General features: G+C 42.8%; 1 long non-coding RNA gene and 1 pseudogene across 3 annotated transcripts; one reads left to right on the plus strand and one right to left on the minus strand.

The window, feature by feature from the left end:
• Window positions 1–3,092: 3,092 nt before the first annotated feature.
• Window positions 3,093–6,765, minus strand: LOC135564326 (uncharacterized). 3 transcript variants are annotated; one of them, XR_010460932.1, is made up of 10 exons: window positions 6,030–6,765; window positions 5,766–5,942; window positions 5,614–5,675; window positions 5,445–5,531; window positions 5,081–5,363; window positions 4,966–5,001; window positions 4,320–4,867; window positions 4,136–4,250; window positions 3,938–4,039; window positions 3,093–3,843 (listed from the first exon to the last, which is right to left on the minus strand). It is a non-coding gene; the product is annotated as an uncharacterized LOC135564326 (long non-coding RNA). The 3 variants fall into 3 exon arrangements; XR_010460931.1 differs by lacking the exon at window positions 4,136–4,250 and having other exon boundaries at window positions 5,081–5,253; window positions 5,322–5,363; window positions 6,030–6,764; XR_010460930.1 differs by lacking the exon at window positions 4,136–4,250 and having other exon boundaries at window positions 6,030–6,764.
• Window positions 6,766–13,626: 6,861 nt separating this feature from the next.
• On the plus strand, window positions 13,627–23,128 carry LOC115103116 (interleukin enhancer-binding factor 2 homolog; annotated as a pseudogene).
• Window positions 23,129–24,768: the final 1,640 nt, after the last annotated feature.

Genomic DNA, 24,768 nt, shown 5'->3' on the forward strand with positions numbered 1-24,768 from the left:
CGTGGACCCCACTCCAACCAAGTCTTAGTCCCCCTGTAACGCGTCCTTTGATTGGCGACCCTCGCCGCCGACCTAGGCCTAATATCCCTCACCAAGGACCCCACTGGACTGAGGGGCAGCTTGGGACTGAGGTAGAAGCTCGGGAAGCTCGGGACTGAGGGGAAGCTCGGGACTGAGGGGAAGCTCGGGACTGAGGGGAAGCTCGGCACTGAGAGGAAGCTCGGCACTGAGAGGAAGCTCAGGCAGGTAGTTGGCTCCGGCAGATCCTGGCTGGCTGGCGGGTCTGGAAGAGTCTGGTTGACTGGCAGATCTGGAAGAGTCTGGTTGACTGGCAGATCTGGAAGAGTCTGGTTGACTGGCAGATCTGGAAGAGTCTGGTTGACTGGCAGATCTGGAAGAGTCTGGCTGACTGGCAGATCTGGAAGAGTCTGGCTGACTGGCAGATCTGGAAGAGTCTGGCAGATCTGGCTGCTCTGGCTGCTCCATGCAGACTGGCATCTCTGGCTGCTCCATGCAGACTGACAGCTCTGGCTGCTCTATGCAGACTGGCAGCTCCAGGCAGACTGGCAGCTCTATGCAGACTGGCAGCTCTGGCTGCTCTATGCAGACTGGCAGCTCCATGCAGACTGGCAGCTCTGACTGCTCCATGCAAACTGGCAGCTCTGGCTGCTCCATGCAGGCTGACAGCTCTGGCTGCTCCATGCAGGCTGACAGCTCTGGCTGCTCCATGCAGACTGGCAGCTCAGGCTGCTCCATGCAGACTGGCAGCTCAGGCTGCTCCATGCAGGCTGACAGCTCTGGCTGCGCTGAACAGGCAGGAGACTCCAGCAGCGCTGTAGAGGAAGGCTCTGGCAGCGCTGAACAGGCGGGAGGCTCCGGCAACGCAGGAGAGGAGAAAGGCTCTGGCTGCGCTAAACAGGCTGGAGACTCCAGCAGCGCTGTAGAGGAGGAAGGCTCTGGCTGTGCTGAACAGGCGGGAGACTCCAGCAGCGCTGTAGAGGAGGAAGGCTCTGGCTGTGCTGAACAGGCGGGAGGCTCCGGCAGCGCAGGAGAGGAGAAAGGCTCTGGCAGCGCTAAACAGGCGGGACGCACTGAAGGCCTGGTGCGTGGTGTTGGAACTGGTGGTACTGGACCGAGGACACGCACAGGAAGCCTGGTGCGGGGAGCTGCCACCGGAGGACTGGTGTGTGAAGGTGGCACAGGATGGACCGGACCGTGAAGGTGTACTGGAGAGCCTGAGAGCAGGGCTGGCACAGGACGTGCAAGGCTAGGTAGGTACACAGGAGGCCTAGTGCGTGAGGCTGGCACAATTCTCACCAGCCGACTAACACGCACCTCAGGACGAGTATGGAGCGCTGACCCAGGTGCCATCAAATCCCCGACTCGCTCCGTCGGACGAATATCGTACCTAAAGCACCAAACTAGCAACTCCCTCATTACTCTCTCCTCCACTTTCCCCATTAACTCCTTCACAGTCTCTGCTTCGCTCACCTCTAACACCAGCTCTGGTTCTGGTCTCCTCCTTGGCTCCTCACTATAAACAGGGAGAGTTGGCTCAGGTCTGACTCCTGACTCTGCCACTCTCTCCCTGAGCCACCCCCCCAATAAATTTCTGGGGCTTCCTTCCGCACCGCCGTGCTTGCTTCGCCAACTCCATTCTCCGATAATCTGCTTCGCACTGCTCCAGCGAATCCCAGGCGGGCTCCGGCACTTTCTCTGGGTCGACAGCCCACCTGTCTATTTCCTCCCAAGTAGTGTAGTCCCGATATTGTTGCTCCTGCTGCCGCTGTTGCTTCTCCTCATACCAGCGCCTCTCAGCTCTCGCCGTCTCCAGTTCTTCTTTGGGGCGGCGATATTCTCCAGGCTGATCCCAGGGTCCTTCTCCGAACAATTCATCCTCCTATGTCCAATCCTCTCTTTGTTGCTTCTGCTGTCGCTGCCTGTCACCACGCTGCTTGGTCCAGTTGTGGTGGGTGATTCTGTAACGGCTTTCTTCCGTTGAAGGAGAGTCGGACCAAAATGCAGCGTGGTTAGTTCGATACATGTTTAATGAAAGAATAAACACGAACAATACAAAAACAACAAACGGAATGTGAAAACCTATACAGCCTATCTGGTGAATAACTAACACAGAGACAGGAACAATCACCCACAAAACACACAGTGAAACCCAGGCTACCTAAATATGGTTCCCAATCAGAGACAACGAGAATCACCTGACTGATTGAGAACCGCCTCAGGCAGCCATAGCCTATGCTAGACACCCCTACTCAGCCACAATCCCAATGCCTACTAAAACCCCAATACGAAAACACAACACAAAATAAACCCATGTCACACCCAGGGGCCTGTTGCACAAAACTAGGATAAGGGATTAAGCCAGGATATCTTGGTGATCCTGGCTCAATTGATCCGTAATCCGGTTGCACTAAAGATGGATAGGGGGCAGGAGGATATGTTATGGTATAAATTACCATGGAGATTTATTCTGTGGAGCTAGCCTGCCTCAGACCAGGCTAAATTCCAGGATCTATTTAATCTCATCCCTAATGTCAGTCAGCAGTCACCACAAATGGAAACCAATAGTTATTTCACTGCTCACTATACATTGTTATCACATATAACTAGACCCACTGTTATTATTTAAACGTTTGTGATCATTAATTTCAATGATTTTGGATAAAAAAATGATTTTTAGATGATGTTGCTATCATTAGATAATTTACAGTTTCCCATAGACTATAAGGCTATATATAAAATGATAGAATATTAGGGCCACAGAGGGGAAAAAAACATAAGTCATAATATTGTAACCAGTTGTTTTAAAGGAGGACAGTTGTTAAAATGACAGATGTGGGGCATTTCGTGAAATTGTACTTCAGTATGGTTTCATAAACAAAGACATGCTGATGTGCCAGAATATTAAGTATCACATTGTCATAAGTATCAAAACTGTAAAAACAATATGTAGCTTTTCTGCAGAAAGAACCAGCCTCATAAATTTATGACTTTATCCTTTTTCTTCAGTGTGGCCCTAGTACTCTGTCATATAAACAAATACACATTCCATATGAATATAAAAACACAATGTGTAACATTATGTTCCTTTATTGAATAAGGACAAAACAAAGCAGGTAAACCATCAGCTCCTTTCGAAACTGAAGTCACAGTGACTCTACAAGATGGAAAGCACAGAATCCAAGCATATTATACAAAATGATACATACACATTCAAAGGTCTGTATATAACACACCCTGCATGTCTGCACACTAAAATAAATGCAGGACAAATCCATACACATCAACTGAACAGACAAATGAATGGATGCAGTAGCCTCCCTGCAGCCTTGTATTACACACAGTATACCGCACAAACATCATAAGAGGCCAAATTCGTCAAAAAACGAACCCAAAAAACCCAAATTCCTCTGCCACCGCAGGACATATTTAACCAAAATTGAAAGCACACATACTAACTAAAATAATTCAACACATATTGGTCCCTCAGCAGCCGACCACTGTCGTCATCAGGGAAGATTGCCGGATTGTCCCAGTCCATGGCTGGTGGCACTCTGGGGGCCCTCTCCTTCCTCAGGCAGGCCACATTGTGGAGGACAGCACAAGCCACAGTAATATCACATGCCCTAACAGGGCTGACCCTTAATTTGTGAAGGCAGTGAAAGCGTGCCTTCAGGAGGCCAAAGGTCATTTCAACTCTGGCCCTGGTCCTGGCATGGGCATGGTTGTAGGCCTGCTGTGCTTCCTGGGGGTCTGTGAAAGGTGTCAGGAGAAAAGGCTGGCAGCCATACCCCCTGTCTCCCAGCAACACACCAGAGAATTCACCTGTCAACACAAAATCTCATCATTACTACCTCATAAACACAGTGATATTCTTGACAAAGCCATGATGGTTATAAATAGGGGTTGTGTGGCTTACCTTGTGATAGATTTCAGAGGCCCGAAAGATTCTGGAGTCATGGACTGAGCCAGGCCATTTTGCCACAACATTGCTGATCACACAGTCAGCATTGCAGACCATCTGAAATCATAAGATGAGGAATATTACACCAATCAATGCACATCACTGGCAATGCAGAGTGTTCGTCAATGGACAATATCAAAAAGTTATGTTCACCTGAACATTAATGCTGTGAAAGGATTTCCTATTCACAAAATCGGCCTCATGGGCACCTGAGGGGCTTTTATCCTTATGTGTGTGCAGTCCACTGCACCAATGACATTGGGGAAACCTGTCACACAAAGTAATGAGTATCCTACTATGTGTTAACAGTTGTCCTGTAATTTGTAGATCCTCTTACCTGCAATCCTATAGAACTCCTCTTTGATGTCACAGAGTCTTCTGTGGCCAGGGAAGGAGATGAAGACATCTGCTAATGCTTTGATAGCCAGACACACACTCCTTATTGTGCGGCAAATTGTGGCCTTGTTCAGCATCCCCCACTGAGTACAGGAAGGCTCCACTAGCAAAAAAGCGCAAGGCTACACAAACCATTTGCTCCACACTCAGTGCATGGCTCCGTGCAGTGCGGTGCTTAATCCTGGGACCCAGTAGTCTGCATAGATACCTGATGCCATCTGCAGAAAACCTGTATCTTTCATATAGATGGTCATCAGGGAAGGCCAGTGGGTCCAACCGGTCCCTGAAGACCCTTTCTCGCCTGAAGGCTCTCCTCAGCACAAGTGCTTCTTCATCCACCACATCTCGCACGAATGGGCATGCCATTGTCAGAGCAGAAAGGAACACACAATTTTGGGCCTTCATATAGGCTAGTGGCCACACCTGGTGCTGGGGGGGGTGGGCAAAAGAGGGCGATGCCTTATAACGATGACTTGGTTGTACTGATTGCTGGGAAAATAAAAAAAACCTTAGAAAGATGCCACCGTCCTGTGTGCTCACAATAAGAGCTCATATGTCATGGCTCACTTGACTTTACGAGAATATACCTAATTTTTATTTTGAGCTGTGTCATCTTCTTGGAGCTGGGGGAGGAAAGAAAAATAATGATTAATACATTTGTGTTACAGTTAGCATACAGTGTACATTGAAGGCATATCTCACCTCCCTCTCAAGTTTTTTTATTTCAGGTCCAGTTTCCTAATTGTCCTCTTTTTTATTTCGGACTCCAGTGCAAGATTTTCCATCTTTTTCTTCTTGTACTGAATGTCTATGTCTGCCAGTTCTATTTGGCGCCGGAGGTGGTTGCCATACAACTTTCTGATAGCTTGTGAGCTCTGTGAACACAATACAATTAGCGCAGCTGGAATTTGGCAGGATGTGGTGTCCTTTTATTAATACGCACTATGTTGCCAGGCTGGTTTTCCCACTGTATAGCATCTGGGTCCTGTAAAAGAAATTAGATTTTTTGATGAGGACTCCTCACCATTGTAGAGTAAATAGTACTTTCACAGTCTTAACATGATACCTCATGCCTTCTGGAATCCAGAGAGATGGTCTCCTCCTCATCATCGTCTCCATCATGTGCTGTTGCTGCTGCACTGGGGCCTTCACCCTATCACATTTAATCGGATTCATATTAAAGCTAGTAGACAAGACATGCCAGGCCTACAGTATGCCTTTGATGGAGTACTCACTGGATCAGCATCGTCTGGTGCTTGTGCTGGTGGCTCTAACAGGAACACAGTGCTGCCAGGCACTGCAAGGCAATAGGTAAACCAAAGTCAGACAGTCCAAATTGATTCAATATGAATGTGGTTGTATCCCATGTAGAGATGGAAGGACATACCTTGAATGAAGCGGGTGGCATCTTGGGAGGAACCTATGCTCGTCTCTTTCCCCCCAGGGATCCCCTCTAAGACGGGCCTGCCTTTATTTAGCTCCAAGGCCATGTCCTCTGCTGGGGTAAGGTCAGCCTTTGGTGACCCACCACCCGTGCCTTGTCTGTGGGTATTCTTTTTCACTGCTAAAACAGTACAGACAATGTGTGAGCAGGCACCTTCTGGGTACAATATATGTTTGTGCTTTGTTAAATATTAGTCAGGGACCATACCATTCTGCAGAATGTTCTTGTATTTGATTTTGACCTGCTGCCATGTCCGTTTTGGCCCGTTCATGTTTAATCTACACACACACACACACACACACACATTTAATGGAGTCACACTGCAAAAAATTACTTGGTATTTTTGTCTTGTTTTCAGTAAAAATATCAAAAAATGTATCATAGCTTTATACAGTGTGATGGAGTTACTTTACACAATTTCACTCATATCTGCAGTGCATTTCAATTAAAAATTTAACCGTTTCATAATTACAGTACAATGCATTTTTGGAGATGTGAATTAAATATTTGAATTGTAATTGTGATGTTTCAGCGGAGCGGTGAGTGTGTAATTGTGCACTACTTACGCATTCAGGCGGTCTGCAATACTTTGCCACGCTTTTTCTCTTTGCTTTATCACTGTGGCGGTGTTGCCTTTCTTCTTAATTATATCTTTTACCTCCTCGTATGCCTCCATGAGGATTTGTGCTTCCGACGGGGAAAAGTACGCGGCTCTAGTTGCCATGGTAAATCAGTTAATCTGTTATCTGTGGCGGGGTCTATTTGAGTGAGCCGTGAGCGCGCACCTATCCAGGATTGGTTTCACCTGGCTTAATGAATCCGTGTCTGCTCATCCTGGCTTGGTCTTTGTGCAACCAATTAAGCCTGGACGCACATGTTTTGGCTTCATTGAGCTCAGCTGAGTCATTTATCCCGGATGTCTTAATTCTACTTTTGTGCAACAGGCCCCAGGGCGTGACAGATATTAATACTTATTTCCAAGTAAAATGGGTCTTAGAATGTGTATATGTAAAACATTTTTACTCTTAATTTCTTTAATGATCCGTTTTCATATTTATTTAAAATAGTTCCCTTTTTTTTTAAATAAAAAAATAGTATTTTATTTTTATTTCTTAGAATAGTCCCTGATTACACTAAAGTGTAGGGGGTGCGTAACCGGTGGCAGGGAAGTCAGACACAGGAGAGCAGAACTTGGTAATAGCCGGAGCAGTTTAATAACAAAACCAACGCCATAAAAATAACAATATATTGGGTACAAAAACCGTGCAAAGACATGGGGGGAACAGAGGGTTAAATACACAACAAGTGATTGAGGGAATTGAAACCAGGTGTGAGGAAAAACAAGACAAAATACATGGAAAATGAAAAGTGGATTGATGATGGCTAGAAGACTGGCGACGCTGAGTGCCGCCCGAACATGGAGAGGACCCGACTTCGGCGGAAGTCGTGACATAAAGAGGGTTTTTATTCTCTTTTACTACAGAGAACCCTTGGTTTGGTCTTGAACATAATTTTCTGTTGAGTTGAATTTCAAAAGCCGGATAACAACTAGCTCAACGTTTATGGTATAAGCTATTTTCACTTTAAGTTGACTTAAATGGTGCAGATCTTGGTTCCTTATCGCTTATGTTCACTGCTCCTACATTTTTTACTCATCCTACAATGTATACTTTTATATTATCTTTGTTGTTTTGTCTTTGTCTATACTTGATCTTAATGCCAGGGTGTTACGAAACAATGTGAAGCGCAAGGCCTTATTTTTATTTGCAGAAAAATTACAGATTTTTGCTTTTTTCAAGAGTCTCACTCAATTTCTGCTGATGCCAACTTCTGGAGGTCACAGTGGGGCAACGATATTTGGCTTTCCCATGGATCTGAACGCTCCGCTGGTGTCACTACAATGAAAAATACCTTTGGTGGTAATATTCTACACTCGGAATGTGACCCTTTTGGTCACTTTATTTGTCTTGTGATCAGTTACAATGACTTTATGCTCATTACTGTAAAATTCTACGGGTATAACACCAAACATGAGAATTACGAGTTGCTTGAACCTAAAGATAAACATGTACTTCATTGATTATCTAAATGTCCTAATTCGTTATTATTGATAGTAGGGGACTGTAACATTACAAAAGATAACTCATCTGATAGATGGCCCCCAGGTAGGCCAAACAGTCAGAATTTGGGTTTAATAATTTTTATGGAAAAGTTTGATCTTACTGATATATGGAGAGAGAGGTTTCTAGCCGACAGATCATTCACTTGGAGCAACAAAACCGGTTCCAGACAATCCAGAATAGATTTGTGGCTTATATCCAAATGTATTGATAGTGAGTGTGTTACTACAAATATTTGTACTACTCCCCTCACAGAGCAACGGGCCATTTACATTGATATCAAAATATTTACCCCTGATACTAACCTTGGTAGAGCATCCTACTGGAAGCTAAATAGCTTGTTATTAAATAATGATATAGTTCAGGTTGGGGTTAAAGGTCTGCTCTCACACTTTTGGGAAAGGGCTTGTGAATAAAAATCTTATTGCAAGAACTGTGAGCTCTTTAAGTTTGAGGTGTCCAAACTCCTTAGAAAATATGGTAGTAATCTTGCTAAGACCTTTCTCAGAGGTCTCAGAGGTCCTCACTTGGGGGAGGAGAAGATGGAACTGATTGAGTTACAAAAGAACTGGACAATATATATATATATATATATATATATATAGATTAATATAAACTGGATAATATATATAGATTAATTCAACTGGATAATAAATATAGATGAAATCAACTGGATAATATATATATGGATTAAATCAACTGGATAATAAATATAGATTAAATAAACTGGATAATATATATAGATTAAATAAACTGGATAATAAATATAGATTAAATCAACTGGATAATATATATAGATTAAATAAACTGGATAATAAATTTAAATCAACTTGATAATATACACTGCTCAAAAAAATAAAGGGAACACTAAAATAACACATCCTAGATCTGAATGAATGAAATATTCTTATTAAATACTTTTTTCTTTACATAGTTGAATGTGCTGACAACAAAATCACACAAACATTATCAATGGAAATCAAATTTATCAACCCATGGAGGTCTGGATTTGGAGTCACACTCACAATTAAAGTGGAAAACCACACTACAGGCTGATCCAACTTTGATGTAATGTCCTTAAAACAAGTCAAAATGAGGCTCAGTAGTGTGTGTGTGGCCTCCACGTGCCTGTATGACCTCCCTACAACACCTGGGCATGCTCCTGATGAGGTGGTGGATGGTCTCCTGAGGGATCTCCTCCCAGACCTACATACACTAAAGCATCCGCCAACTCCTGGACAGTCTGTGGTGCAACGTGGCGTTTGTGGATGGAGCGAGACATGATGTCCCGGATGTGCTCAATTGGATTCAGGGCTGGGGAACGGGCAGGCCAGTCCATGGCATCAATGCCTTCCTCTTGCAGGAACTGCTGACACACTCCAGCCACATGAGGTCTAGCATTGTCTTGCATTAGGAGGAACCCAGGAGGAACCCAGGGCCAACCGCACCAGCATATGGTCTCACAAGGGGTCTGAGGATCTCATTTCGGTACCTAATGGCAGTCAGGCTACCTCTGGCGAGCACATGGAGCGCTGTGCGGCCCCCCAAAGAAATGCCACCCCAGACCATGACTGACCCACCGCCAAACCGGTCATGCTGGAGGATGTTGCAGGCAGCAGAACGTTCTCCACGGCGTCTCCAGACTCTGTCACGTCTGTCACATGTGCTCAGTGTGAACCTGCTTTCATCTGTGAAGAGCACAGGGCGCCAGTGGCGAATTTGCCAATCTTGGTGTTCTCTGGCAAATGCCAAACGTCCTGCACGGTGTTGGGCTGTAAGCACAACCCCCACCTGTGGACGTCGGGCCCTCATACCACCCTCATGGAGTCTATTTCTGACCATTTGAGCAGATACATACACATTTGTGGCCTGCTGGAGGTCATTTTGCAGGGCTCTGGCAGTGCTCCTCCTTGCACAAAGGCGGAGGTAGCGGTCCTGCTGCTGGGTTGTTGCCCTCCTACGGCCTCCTCCACGTCTCCTGATGTACTGGCCAGTCTCCTGGTAGCGCCTCCATGCTCTGGACACTACACTGACAGACACAGCAAACCTTCTTGCCACAGCTCGCATTGATGTGCCATCCTGGATGAGCTGCACTACCTGAGCCACATGTGTGGGTTGTAGACTCCGTCTCATGCTACCACTAGAGTGAAAGCACCGCCAGCATTCAAAAGTGACCAAAACATCAGTCAGGAAGCATAGGAACTGAGAAGTGGTCTGTGGTCACCACCTGCAGAACCACTCCTTTATTGGGGGTGTCTTGCTAATTGCCTATAATTTCCACCTGTTGTCTATTCCATTTGCACAACAGCATGTGAAATTGATTGTCAATCAGTGTTGCTTCCTAAGTGGACAGTTTGATTTCACAGAAGTGTGATTGACTTGGAGTTACATTGTGTTGTTTAAGTGTTCCCTTTATTTTTTTGAGCAGTGTATATATAGATGATTGCTCATCAAGGAAGAAGCCACTGCTCCAAAACTGCCATAAAAAAAAGCCAGACTGTGGTTTGCAACTGCACATGGGGACAAAGATCGTGCTTTTTGGAGAAATGTCCTCTGGTCTGATGAAACAAAAATAGAACTGTTTGGCCATAATGACCATCGTTATGTTTGGAGGAAAAAGAGGAAGGCTTGCAAGCCGAAGAACACCATCCCAACCGTGAAGCAGCATCATGTTGTGGGGGTGCTTTGCTGCAGGAGGGACTGGTGCACTTCACAAAATAGATGGCATCATGAGAAAGTAAAATTATGTGGATATATTGAAGCAACATCTCAAGACATCAGTCAGGAAGTTAAATCTTAGTCGTAAATGGGTCTTCCAAATGGAAAATGACCCCAAGCATACTTCCAAAGTTGTGGCAAAATGGCTTAAGGACAACAAAGTCAAGGTATTGAAGTGGCCATCACAAAGCCCTGACCTCAATACTATAGAAAATGTGTGGGCAGAACTGAAAAAGCTTGTGTGAGCAAAGGCCTACAAACTTGCCTCAGTTACACCAACTCTGTCAGGAGGAATGGGCCAAAATTCACCCAACTTATTGTGGGAAGCTTGTGGAAGGCTACCCGAAACGTTTGACCCAAGTTAAACAATTTAAAGGCAATGCTACCAAATACTGGATAAAGTAATCCCTCTCACCCCCCCTCCCCCTGAAAAGATTTAGATGCACTACTGTTCCACTGGAGGTCATAAGGTGAATGCACCAATTTGTAAGTCGCTCTGGATAAGAGCGTCTGCTAAATGACTTAAATGTACTAATTGAGTGTATGTAAACTTCTGACCCACTGGGAATGTGATGAAATAAATAAAAGCTGAAATAAATCATTATCTCTACTATTATTCTGACATTTCACATTCTTAAAATAAAGTGGTGATCCTAACTGACCTAAGAAAGGGATTTTTTTCCTGGATTAAATGTCAGGAATTGTGAACAACTGAATTTAAATGTACTTGGCTAAGGTGTATGTAAACTTCTGACTTCAACTGTTTATAGATTAAAAGCAGAAGGAGCCTTTATTAGATCTAGGAAAAAATGACTTGAGGAGGGAGAACAGAATTCATCCTATTTCTTTTAGATTTGAGAAATTTCATTCTACAAATAACACTATCCATAAGTTACACATTGATGGTGTTATTACAGATGACCAAAAATGAATCGCTAAATACTGTAGTAATTTTTACAGGAAATTGTATAGCTCTACGTACTCTCAGGAATCCGTAAATATGTTTTTTGACTCACTAAATAATGTTCACTCGATCGGCGATACAGAATCTGTTTTTATTAATCACCCAACTTCTTTACAAATTCTTTAAATAATAGTCCTGTACAAGGTATTTCCATAGCTGGTAAAGAAATGATTATAAGCCAGCTGGCTGACGATACTACACTTTTTCTGAAAGATGCCAACCAACTTCCCATATGATACAATCCTTCTCCAAAGTGTCTGGTCTACATCTTAACATGAATAAATGTGAACTCATGGCTGTCGAAGATTGTGTGATACCTTCATATTATGGTATTCCAATGAAAGAAGAACTTACATATTTAGGCATAACCATTACTAAGGATCTTATCTTTAAAAGGAAGAATCCTAATAACCAAGGCAGAAGGTATCTCTAGACTAACATATGGCGCTCTATCTTTATATCTTGATGGTAAAATAAGCAAGGGAATAGACCAGATGCTTTTCAACTTTCTGTGGAGAAACCGTACCCATTACATTAGGAAAACTGTTGTAATGAACACTTATGAGTATGGTGGGCTGAATTTTCTGGACTTTACTACCTTAAATAATACTTTCAGGATCAATTGGAGCCACTTCTATGTGGAATTGTATTCCTGTCTTCTTTACTTTTGGTGGCCTTAACTTCATGTTGGTTTGCAATTATAATATTGACAAAGTTCCAGTGAAACTCTGCTTTTCATCGGCATGTTTTCTTGCCATGGTCCTTAATTTATAAGCATATGTTTTCTCCACACATAAATTATATATGGAATAATCGGGATATATTGTATAAAAATACGTCTTTGTTTTTAGAATATTGGTTCCGAAATAATATCCTATTGGTGAGCCAACTTGTAAATGTTTTTTTACTTAGTTATAAGGAATTCTCATCACTTTACAAGGTCCCTGTAACACCCAAAGATTTTGCAATTGTTTTAGATGCCATTCCCTCAGGTGTTGCTTTATTATTCAGGAATGTGTCAAGACCTGACCCTCAGAACCTACCTTCCATTAACCCTGTTGACTCATTAGTAGGAAAGATTTGTTTCTCCTTCGGTCCATTCAACAACAGACCGATACGAACCTTGTTTCAGCAGGATGTTGTACCTTAAGTCATGCCTTATTGGAACGGTTTTATAGCTAATATCTGTTGGGAAAAAGTTTGGATGTTGCCACACACATATCTACTTGTTAACAAAATTAAGGAAGTTTCCTTTAAAAATATTCATAAATATTATCCTGCCAACCACTATATGATGAAGTTTAAGAAAAAGATAAACTCAAATTGTACCTTGTAATGACCACCCAGAAACGGTGTTGCATCTTCTTCATTGTATTCATGTAATGAAACTGTGGCAAGACATCAGTAGATTTATAATTGAACACATTTATGAAGATTTTACACTATTGTGGAGAGATGTACTGCTTGGATTCTTTACCTATGATAGAAATAAGTTGAAACAATTTTATGTAATTAATTTCATTATTCTTTTGGCCAAATTTCATATTCACAAATTTCAAATTTACAAACAAAACACCACATTTTCTTACCTTACAAAAAGAAATTGAACTATATTTTAAGACAATTAAATATATGTGATATTGTACCCCCTAGCCCAATTATCCTTTGTATGTTATTTATATATATTTATGTTTCCCCATGTTCTTAATGTATTGATTTGTTGAAAAAATAAGTGCTATCACTTATTACCTGGAGCCCTATTGAGATGTGCCTTTTGTAATGTAAATGAGGCGTTAAGTGAAACGACAAGGAGACGGAGGTGCCAGCATTCTCTTGGTGGACCAGTCATTGCTGCATGCTAACTCTCTCACACTTTAGCCAAGCCCACATATCGTTCACTAACCCGTACAGTAGGTGGCGGCAATATACCTAATAGGATGTAGTCTGCCATAAAAATCCAAAGAAGAAGAAGCCACCGTCAACAGGAAAATACTAATGGGAAGATGGTGGAACTATATGTTATGTTTGAATCAGATGGCGCGTCGAGTGGAGATGAGAAGGGTTGGAATCAGTGGTGAATACGAAAGGAAATAAGTGAAGTAAAGTGGTAGTTGAAGTTGGTAAATCCAAGCCTAGTTCTGATATTTTTTTGGGTGAGAGTGAGGGATTTTGAATTGATGGAGTTACCTGGGAGAATCATTTTAAGTCTGAAAATCGTGGATGCGTTGGAGAAGGTGAGCGTAACAAGAAGTGGATTTCTTTTGGTTTTCTGTCTATCAGTAGAACAGACAGAGCATACTCTGCGCTTCAATAAGATATTGGATTTTAGGTTGTGGATCTTTGGAGCAGGGTGCCTATCAAGGGGGGTGATATGTCTGGGGTGGTGCTAGAAGCAAAGGATATATGTGAAGAATTGGATCAAGTGGTTGGTGCTCACCATCTGACCCACGTGGTTGATAGAGTGAGGAAGCCCACTCTATCCATTCTATTGTTTTTTGAAGAAGAGTTTCTCCCTTCTCATGTGTATTTGTGAGATACCCTGTAAAAACCTTAATGCCCAAACCCATGCAGTGTGATAAATGCAAATGTATTTGGTCAAGTGTGTATAGATGAGAGAAGTATTGTATGCCAGCAGAGCATATATGCTGCAATTATGGTGGTGAACATGGGCCTGAATTCCTGAAGTGCTCTGTTAGTGTGAAGGAGACAGAGGTGGCAAGAATAAGGGCTGTCCAACATGACTCCTCTACGGAGGTGGTGAGAAGAGGGGAAGAAATAATGGATTTTAGGCATTACAAGGAATCCTGTCGACCTCACATGCCCCTGTAGGGATGTTATTTGAACTGTGACTGAAGGACTGGGAATGTTTTTGATTGAGTTACTGTATTTTGTATGATGTCGGTGTCCCCCCCACAGCTTTCCCGCAATATACATTTTTTGTTTCACTACCTCTAACAGTAGGTGGCGGCAATACACAGTAGGTTGTAGTCTGCCATTAAACCTCAAAAAAAGAAGAAGAATCCACACCCACTAACAAGCCAACGCAGCCGGTTCGAAACACACCTAGCAGCAGAAGTGCACATTTTCCATATCGATTTCGAGGAAGTTTCCACAACGTCTCACATAATGAGGTAAAGTACATATATTTACACGTATGTGATTTAGATGGCTTTCAATAATAAATTACCAAACGCATTTCACCACGCTTAAACACTAGTTAAAACTTCGCTCGAGGTGTTCTAGCTAGCTAACGTTAGCGTCGTAAGCGTAACGTTACCTCGTGTTGTATACAGAGTTCAGGGAACTCGCTAGCTAGCTATTGTGCTAGATCACGCCCCTTACTTGTTTATTAATACATCACTTTGCACGTCGTTTAATGTTGCTTTGTGTTCAATACTTTGAATCAAGTTTATGAATGTGTTCATTTGCCAGAGGCGAGAGGGGTCGAGGCCGTGGTGGCCGTTTTGGGGTTCGGGGGGGAGGATCTGTGCCAGGGTAAGCACCTTCTGAGCACCACACTGAACATTGCAAAGTGTGCGCCCTTAGTAATGTTTGAGGTAAATTATATTTAAACTCAGGAAATGCATTGAAATTCAAATGCATTTATAAAATTAATCTGTGAAATTGCCCTGTCCGTTTGTAGATTTCGCCCATTTGTCCCTCACATCCCCTTTGACCTCTACGTGGTGAGTATTCTTGTTCAGTTTCAAAGAAATTACATGTTGATGTTTTGAACACAAGTTATGGTTAATATTTCCATCCTTGAGCTTCCACATTTCTTCTCAAGACCCTGCTTCACAGCACTCTTTCGATGCATAGTTTCCTTCTACTAGAGATGACTGATGGGAATATGTTGCTATTTACATAATACAACATGATGACTGAGATTATATTTGTACCATTGTGTTAATAAATATCAATTTCCCCATCAGTGTGAAATAGCCTTCCCTCGTCTGAAGCCTGCCCCCGATGAGACAGCCTTCAGTGAGGCCCTACTGAAGAGGAACCAGGACCTTGGCCCCACCTCTGTTGAACAGGTCTGTGACTAAACACACACGTGCACACATGACCATTTACTATTTTAAACATGTTCACATGCAGCAGACCTTACAACTGGAGTAATTCAAGTGAGGTGGTCTGATGAGACACTACAGCAGCAAGTGCCCTTTTTAGTTCTGTGTCTGTAATATAAGCTGGGAATAATATCCATTTATGTTGTTAATCAACAGTGCAGTTCAAGAAGAAGAAAATATTTACCAAGTAGACGAAAATAAAAAGTTGTAATAAAAGTAACATAACAATAACTACGCTATATACAGGGGGTACCGAGTCAGTGTGCAGGGGTACAGGCTAGTTGAGGTAATCTGTAACTGGGGGCGAAGTGACTGCAGATGTAACAAACAAACAAGGGGGATTCTTATGAATTGTTCCTCAGTGTAATGGCTTGGGGGTAGAAGCTGTTGAGGAGCCTTTTGGTCCTTGACTAAGCGCTCCGGTACCGCTTGCCGTGCGGTAGCAGAGAGAACAGTCTATAACTTGGGTAACTGGAGTCTCTGACAATTTTATGGCCTTTCCTCTGACAACGCCTATTATATAGGTCCTGGATGGCAGGAAGCTTGGCCCCAGTGATGTACTGGGCCATTCGCACTACTCTCTGTAGCACCTTACGGTCAGATGCCGAGCAGTTGCCATACCAGGCGGTGATGCAACTGGTCAGGATGCTCTCGATGGTGCAGCTGTAGAACCTTTTGAGGATCTGGGGGCCCATGCCAAATCTTTTCAGTCTACCGAGGGGGGAAAAGGTTTTGTCGTGCCTTCTTCACGACTGTCTTGGTATATTTGGACCATGATAGTTTGTTGGTGCTGTGGAAACCAAGGAACTTAACTCTCGACACTCCACTACAACCCCGTTGATGTTAATGGGGGCTTGTTCGGCCCGCCTTTTCCTGTAGTCCACAATCAGCTCCTTTCTCTTGCTCACAATGAGGGAGAGGTTGTTGTCCTTGCACCACACTGCCAGTTCTCTGACCTCCCCCCTATAGGCCGTCTCATTGTTGTCGGTGATCAGGCCTACCACTTCTGTGTCGTCAGCCAACTTAATGTTGGTGTTTGATTCATGTTTGACCACGCAGTCGTGGGAGAACAGGGAATACAGGAGGGGACTAAGTACACACTCCTGAGGGGCTCCAGTGTTAAGGACCAGCGTGGCAGATGTATTGTTGCCTACTCTTACCAACTGGGGGTGGCCCGTCAGGAAGTCCAGTGCATGGTGATGAGCTTGATGTTCCTTTCCAATACATTTTGAGGGTGTTATTCTGATGACATGATGATCAATGTTTGACTGTCATTTTAACAAACTAAAATAATCTCTCTAATCATGTAGGTAGCCTACCTGCACTGTATCTGAGCTGTTGGCTAGAGTGCACTTGCCAAGACCAGAGATTTGCTGTATAACACAAAAAATTTTACCAAACCAAAAGTCGAGTTGAGAACGTGATAGAAGCCCATTTAACTTGTATTCTTGTGTTCAGTACATGGGAATTTAACCGCTACAGTTATGTGCTCTACGTCATTGCGCACACTGTAATTTGATTGAAACACATCTCTGGTGAGAAAATTTAGTTTTAGTTTTATGCTGATTTTAGAACATTCACATGAAAATGTGTCACCAATTGGATGGAAGCCTAGCTACTGTCAACTAAACTAAATGTAAACTAAATCCACAACATTCAACACTTGGCAGACATTCGATACAGATCAAAGGTAAGATCATCAGTACATAGTTATATCAGATAATGATAAACAGGCACCAAACTGCTTCATTAAATATGGTACTTAAACATTTATGGTTAATTCCTTTTTCCCTTCCCCAAGGGAATGATTCTGGCTGTATCTCCCCACAGATACAATCATGTTACTATCTACTGCAGCCCTTCCCCTCCACACACAACACCCATTCTGCCAGTCACATTCTGTTAAAGGTCCCCAAAGCACACACATCCCTAGGTCGCTCGTCTTTTCAGTTCGCTGCAGCGAGCAACTGGAATGAGCTGCAACAAACACTCAAACTGGACAGTTTTATCTCAATTTCTTCATTCAAATACTCAATCATGGACACTTACTGACAGGTTGTGGCTGCTTTGCACTGCTTTCTTGCCATTTGTGCTGTTGTCTGTGCCAAATAATGTTTGGCATGTTGTGTTGCTGCCATGCTATGATGTCTTGTGTCTCCCTTTATGTAGTGTTGTCTCTTGTCGTGATGGGTTTTGTCTTATTTGTATTTAATTAATTGTTAATCCCATTCCCTGTCTCCGCAGGAGGCCTTTTGGTAGGCCGTCATTGTAAATAAGAAATTGTTCTTAACTGACTTGCCTAGTTAGGTAATAAACATTTATTTATTTATCGATCCATATCCACAGTAACTCAAATACAGGAAAATAGTTACTATAATTTCCCATTACAAATACCTAATACGTTGTAAGATCTGGCATGTCTGCAATGTTCTCAGGCAAGAACTGTTGTGGCAGGGATGTGGATTTCAAGTGCTCAACAACTTGTGTGTTTATGGCAGTTTGATTTCAGACACTTGGTGGCAGCCTACTCCATAGTTTAGTGGCGCCCAATGTGTTACTTCACTCCAGCTGTCTGCTTCATAGACCAGTGTTTCTTAAACCATTTTGAACCAGTGTCCAAGATGACTCCAGTTAGAACTAGCACGTTAGAACTGCCGTCAGACAGTAGTTTTACCTTTTCTCTCTTTCTTCTAGTCATCCATCTTGTCACTGGTCACCAAAATTACCAACGTCATTGACAACTTCATCGTTTCAGCTGGGGCTGATGAAGTGGTACGTACTACAGTGTCAGATTTCATCTCGCCAGAGAAATACAGTTTGGTGAATCCTCAAATGCAGGGATGAGGATATTTCAAACCAGTTAGTTGAGTTGAATGTGACGAATTGTTTTCAAACTTTTCTAACTAGGAAATTGAGGAAATGAGACAGGTAGGCTCCTACAAGAAAGGCACTATGACAACAGGACACAATGTTGCAGACCTTGCTGTCATTCTGAAGATATTGCCTTCTGGTAAGTTTTTACCTAAATGCATTTCTAATGTCACTATTACGTGATGATCACTACTCAGAGGAAATGGGGGTAGTGGATGGATCATGGTCAACTGACCACTAATATGTCTGTTTCTTCCAGTGGAGACAGTGACCGCTCTGGGAACCAAGGTGGTGGAGACCCTACGCACACAGGACCCTTCGGAAGGTAATGCACATCACTTTTCTTTACATTCTCATCGGTCTTAGAACCTAATCAAGTATCTGGTGTAATTATGCACGATTTTAGGTCTGGTTTTCTGAGATTATATTGGTAATCTACAGTATGTGTTTGAATATGTTTCCCCAGTACTCTCCATGCTGCCCAACGAGACGGGCTTTGAGATCAGTTCGGCCGACGCCACTGTGAAGATCCTCATTGCCACCGTGCCCCACAACATGCGAAAGCTGGAGCCTGATGTGCACAGTACGTATAGCAAGGATTAACAGTCACACTCTTACAATGGATGGGGGGGGTGAAGGGTGGATGGAGGCAACCAGAGATATGGAGATGGTTTCGCTGTTAACCTTTCACTTCTACTGTGTATCCTCTGATCGAAGAAGCCAGTCGTTGAAATATTGCTGTTATAGCTGACACGAGGGACTAAAACATCAATGTCATCAGGTTTAGCCAGACATATTGAGTGATTCTGTCTGTCTCCCTTCTCCACAGTCGATATGAAGCTCCTGCAGAACTCCCTGGCTGCTGTTCGCCACGCTCGCTGGTTTGAAGAAAATGCCTCCCACTCCACGTGAGCTGCCAATGCGAACTCCCACCCACCTATGGCTTCATCAGTGGTTTATTTTTTTAACGGTCAATTTTGGATTGAATAGAGAATGGAAATGTTGTTGATGTTAAATATACCTATCCAAACATGTCAATTTGTGTGTGTGGGGTCTGGTTCTGCCCTATCAGGGTGAAGGTCCTGGTCCGTTTGCTGAAGGACCTGAGAATCCGCTTCCCAGGGTTTGAACCCCTTACCCCCTGGATGTTGGACTTACTGGTGAGCCCCATGCACAACTGTCTGCATACAACATAAATTGAGTGTATGTCTGTCCTGACCCTATTTAAGCAAACTAGTTGTCGTCATTGGAAAGATTGTTTAACCTGAAGAGGTGTAAAAAAGCACTCCCATATGTTAATGTGCTCATTAGACTTCAATGTTGGCCTAATTCTAATTTCCTAAACCTCATGTAGTGGGCCTGCTCCTGACGAGCTTAATTTAGAGCAGAGGTTTTGGTCTGCTCAGCAGTTGGAGACGTACTCAAGGGTCTCTAAGTGTCATTTATTACCCACGCGAAATGCACTTTACGAGGCAGAAGAAATGGCCGGCCCTGCTATTTTAGCGTTGAAACGAAATCGTCAATATGTGTACTGGCACAAGACGCTTCCTGAATAGTCTGTTTTTCCGTGGTGAAGATTTTCAGTTTCTCTCGCTCTCTGTCCAGGGTCACTCTGCAGTCATGAACAACCCCAGCAGACAGCCGCTAGCCCTCAATGTGGCCTTCAGGCGCAGCTTGCAGATGCTGTCATCGGGGCTTTTCTTGCCTGGTTCAGCTGGAATTGCAGACCCCTGTGAGAATGGACACTACCGTGTATTCACTGTCATGAACCTGGAGCAACAGGTACTTGCCTGCTGGCCTTTCTCCATTACATTTTTGGTCATTTAGCAGATGTTCTTATCCAGAGTGACTTAACTGGAGCAATTAGGGTTAAGTGCCTTGCTCAAGGGCACATTGACAGATTTTTCAGGTAGTCTGCTCAGGGATTCAAACCAGCAACCTTTCGGTTACTGGCTCAGCACTCTTAAGCGCTAGGCTACCTGCTGGCCCGTCTCTTATCTTGTAAGAGTGTAAACCTGAACTTTCTGAATGTAACCTTGAATTATTCTGTTTGAATTCCATTTTTTTAGCTTGTCTAAACCGTAGTCTGCAAGACAGTAGTCGTGGCCTAATTTATAATAATAGTGTATCAAACAATACATTTTCAGTGTCTTCTTCACCATACCAAGATGCTGACATAATATTTGCTCTGTCCAGGACATGGTGTGCCTCACTGCTCAGACCCTGGTGAGGTTGCTGTCTCATGGCGGCTACATGAAGATTCTGGGTCTGGATGGAGACGCTAGCCGTAAGTCAACTCACCTGAACTTGAGGCATTTACAGCACTTTTATTAGTGATTGAACTTTCTCCCCCACACGCGTTTACCTGTTCTGTCCTCTCTGGTCAGATCTAGTGGTGGAGACATCCACGTGGGATGGAGTGACAGTGAAGCCTTCTGAGAAGGCATATGAGAAGATGCCGGAGGTGGAATTGGAAGTGGATGATGACGATGATGATGAGGATGCAGAAATGGAGAGCATGGATGCTAAAGAGGTCATGGACACTAAAGAGTGATTGTGGTGACAGACTTTTTCAGTTTGTCATTCAACTGTTTTGAATGGTTCCATTCTGAGGGATGGGGATTTATTTTTTATTTTTGTACTGTCTCCTACCCGCGCCTAGTTTAAGGGCTTGTTTTGTTTTCAGACAACCCTGATACTAGGGACACAAGGTGTGGCTTCTAATGTTTTTTATGTTTCGGTTTATATCAAGTCTAAACAGAAATTGAACTATTTTCTCTTGGCTTATTGTATGGCAAAGATTTTGATTAAAAAAAACTTTTATTGAAAATTCTGATTTCTATGGTCCACTCCCAATTGATGGTGCTCCAGTGTACAGTTTCTCACTGTCAAAAATGGATAGATCATGTCAGTTTGGTGGTGTCTGAAGTTACTGAGCAGCCAGTGGAGACGTGTCTCTGTTTATAATGTCATCTGGACTATTACATACAGCGGTGGTGTTGTCAGTAATAACTGGGCTTTAATCAATGAACCCAATTACGGAGTCCTTTGACGGCAGACCTGGAAACAGTCATAATCCTTAGAGGAGCTGTGGAGGGGGAGGCTGCTAGCGCTCAGCAATTAAAACCCAAGGCTGGCTTATTGAGGTTTTCTCTGGCTAGACGGAGATCTTGATCGAGCCATGGCTGATAGAAAATCATCTATTTTGTTTGATATAAGTGCACAAAATACTATGCTATTGGCCCTTAAACTCTAGGATTTATTCTGCCCCGCATAGTGAACAGAGCTTTTTCAATGTGTTAACCTTTTCTTGAATAATAAAGCTGAATAAACATGCCGTAGTTATTGTTGATTCTCCAGCTGACTAACCACATCCCCCTTCAAATGGAATGTTGCAACTGTGGTATTGGAGTACTTGTCCTCAGATGGCAGAGGTTTAAACTTTTGCATCCTTCCGGGTGTTCCAACCATTCTGAGAAAAAAATGCTGTTGGCTCTTGGACCTTGACAATGGTTAGCTTATCATTGAGTTGTTGATTTGCAGTATCTGTCTAGCTGTATACTGGTTGAAAATGGCAGATTTGGACAAGTATCTAAATTGGACCTCTGTACTGTAACATGCTATACATGAGATCAGAGCTCTGGCTCTGCGCTTCACAGCTCCGTATGGGTTTTGACACAGCCGTTCTGAACTTGCACCACGTAGGACAAGGTGCCCCATCCCTCCCCCTAATTGGGCATCTTTAAAATTATATATTTTTTTGCTTTAAATTAGGATTACCGGTACTCTGTATTTCAAAGATGAGACGATGAGGGTAATAAATACAACTTTGATGTCATACAAGCAAGCCAAACACCGGTGAGTACAAATGAGTACTTCACATTACCATATGAAACTTGTAATATAGTGTCAACGTTTATAATCACTGTTTGATGTACAGTTACTAGATGTTATGGTGTTATACCCTGGGTTGTACTGAACAGAATGAGACCATGTTTGTTGTATTGTGAAGATTTGCAGTCTACCACACATCTGAATGCACTCATGACTCCATTCTATGCTCACCAATTACGACCTGCTTTGAATTGTCTTGAGAAAGCCTAGCACTGTAAGATCATATTTTATCTTTTTGCTAGTCATGTTGGCAATGGAACAAGCTTTCAAATTATACCCACCTGACCCAGATTGTGATTTATAATTGGCTGTTTTTTGAGTGTGTAAAGGCGGGGATGCAAGGCTGTGTTCCTGTGTTCTTGCTCTAGTTCCTCAATGGCAGAGCTAGGAGACTCAAATCACCTTATAGTTGAAGACTCGTCTTTTAGTCATAAGTGCATTGAAATTACTTAGGAACTGTGCACACTTTGTAGAGGTGTGGCCAGTTGGAGACACCAGTTAGTCCTCTCACTCAAACCCATATTTGTCTTATGTTGCACCTACCCCAAATTTTCCAAGAATGTTCTTATGTTACTGAATGTATCCAGTGTATTTTTAGATTTCCTTACCAACAAATGTGGCAAAGTACAGTAAATGTAAAATGCACATAAAATCAACTAATGTTTAGATTGTCTTGTCAGGTGAACTGTTGTCCTTTTAGTCTATTAATTTCCACATAATCTCAACTGTTCCCTTTTAATAGCTACCATGGGTATGCATATGATTTCCATATTTCTGTAAGAAACATTTCAATTTATCCCTGTCCATATAAGCCAATTTCCACACATGTAATTAAGCAATTTATGTCTTTGGAATTCAGTGACTGGGGATAATGTAATTAAATCTGCATGATAGAATTTGGCCTTCAGCAGAGGCTATCCCGTTGCTATGCTGTAGCAGAGCCATTCTGATAAGAATAGAAAAAAGTAAAATGACTGGAGGCAAAACAATTATAATTCACAGCCTCTAACCCCATTTGACATTTTGGAGCTGGTATTTGACGAGAGGTGTGTGTAGGCCTGTGACTGTCATGGATTTTGGATGACGGTAGTTGGTCAGCCAAATGATAATCGTGAATAGCAAAAAATATACAGTTGAAGTTAACATACACTTGGGCTGAAGTTATAGCTCATTTTTCAAACACTCAAACTATAGTTTTGGCGTGTCGGTTAGGACATCTACTTTGTGCCATGACACAAGTAATTTTCCCAGCAATTATTTACAGATTATTTCACTTATAATTCACTCTCACTAATCCAGTGGGTCAGAAGTTTACAAACACTAACTTGACTGTGCCTTTAAACAGCTTGGAAAATTCCAGAAAATTATGTCATGGCTTTAGAAGCTTCTGATAGGCTAATTGACATCATTTGAGTCAATTGGAGGTGTACCTGTGGATGTATTTCAAGGCCTACCTTCAAACTCAGTGCCTCTTTGCTTGACATCATGGGAAAATCAAAAGAAATCAGACAAGACCTCAGAAAATAAATTGACCTCCCACAAGTCTGGTTCATCCTTGGAAGCAATTTCCAAATGCCTGAATGTACCACGTTCATCTGTACACACAATAGTACGTAAGTATGCTGACTCAGATTGAGTAAACTGAGTTGTTCTTTCACTCAGGAACTCTCTTCTTCCCTCCCAGTCGGCATCCCATAGGAACAACAGTGAGACATAACAGAAACCTAATTTGCAGCAGGGTATACTGCTGTCCCAATGCCAAGTTCATTTTGCCAACCAAGTGATCTGTTCATGCTGCACAAAATTCACTTTATATGAGCTTCTTATGTGGTGATATTCTGGAAAACAGCCACCCATAACTATTGTAACATGACATCTTTACTGATATGGTCAATTGATATAAATCTAATTAACGACATATATCCTATATATATCTTGGCTGTACTGGGGGGTACTCCTATTTATCCTAAAATAGCCCAATACTGGAAACAACAGTACATTAATAAATGCCAAAGCCACACTTAGTTTTGCTTAGCATGGAGCCCTGAGGAGTGGTGCAGTAATCTGTACTTGAGAGGGGTGCAGGGCTAGAGGTCACCAGAGAGGAAGCTGACATGACAGACTCTCACACTTTGTTAACCCACTAATGGACGGACCTCCCTCCCCACCACTTACCCCTCCCTTTCATGGACTGTTTTAGCAAAACTGAGGAAGGAAATATAATGCAGGAACAGGTTGATAAAAATTGTGATGAAAATCAACAGTATTAACCATAGATGAAAATGAAATAGTGTGTATACATAGCT

Source organism: Oncorhynchus nerka, linkage group LG3 (assembly GCF_034236695.1).
Source record: "Oncorhynchus nerka isolate Pitt River linkage group LG3, Oner_Uvic_2.0, whole genome shotgun sequence".
Taxonomy (NCBI): Eukaryota; Metazoa; Chordata; class Actinopteri; order Salmoniformes; family Salmonidae; genus Oncorhynchus; species Oncorhynchus nerka.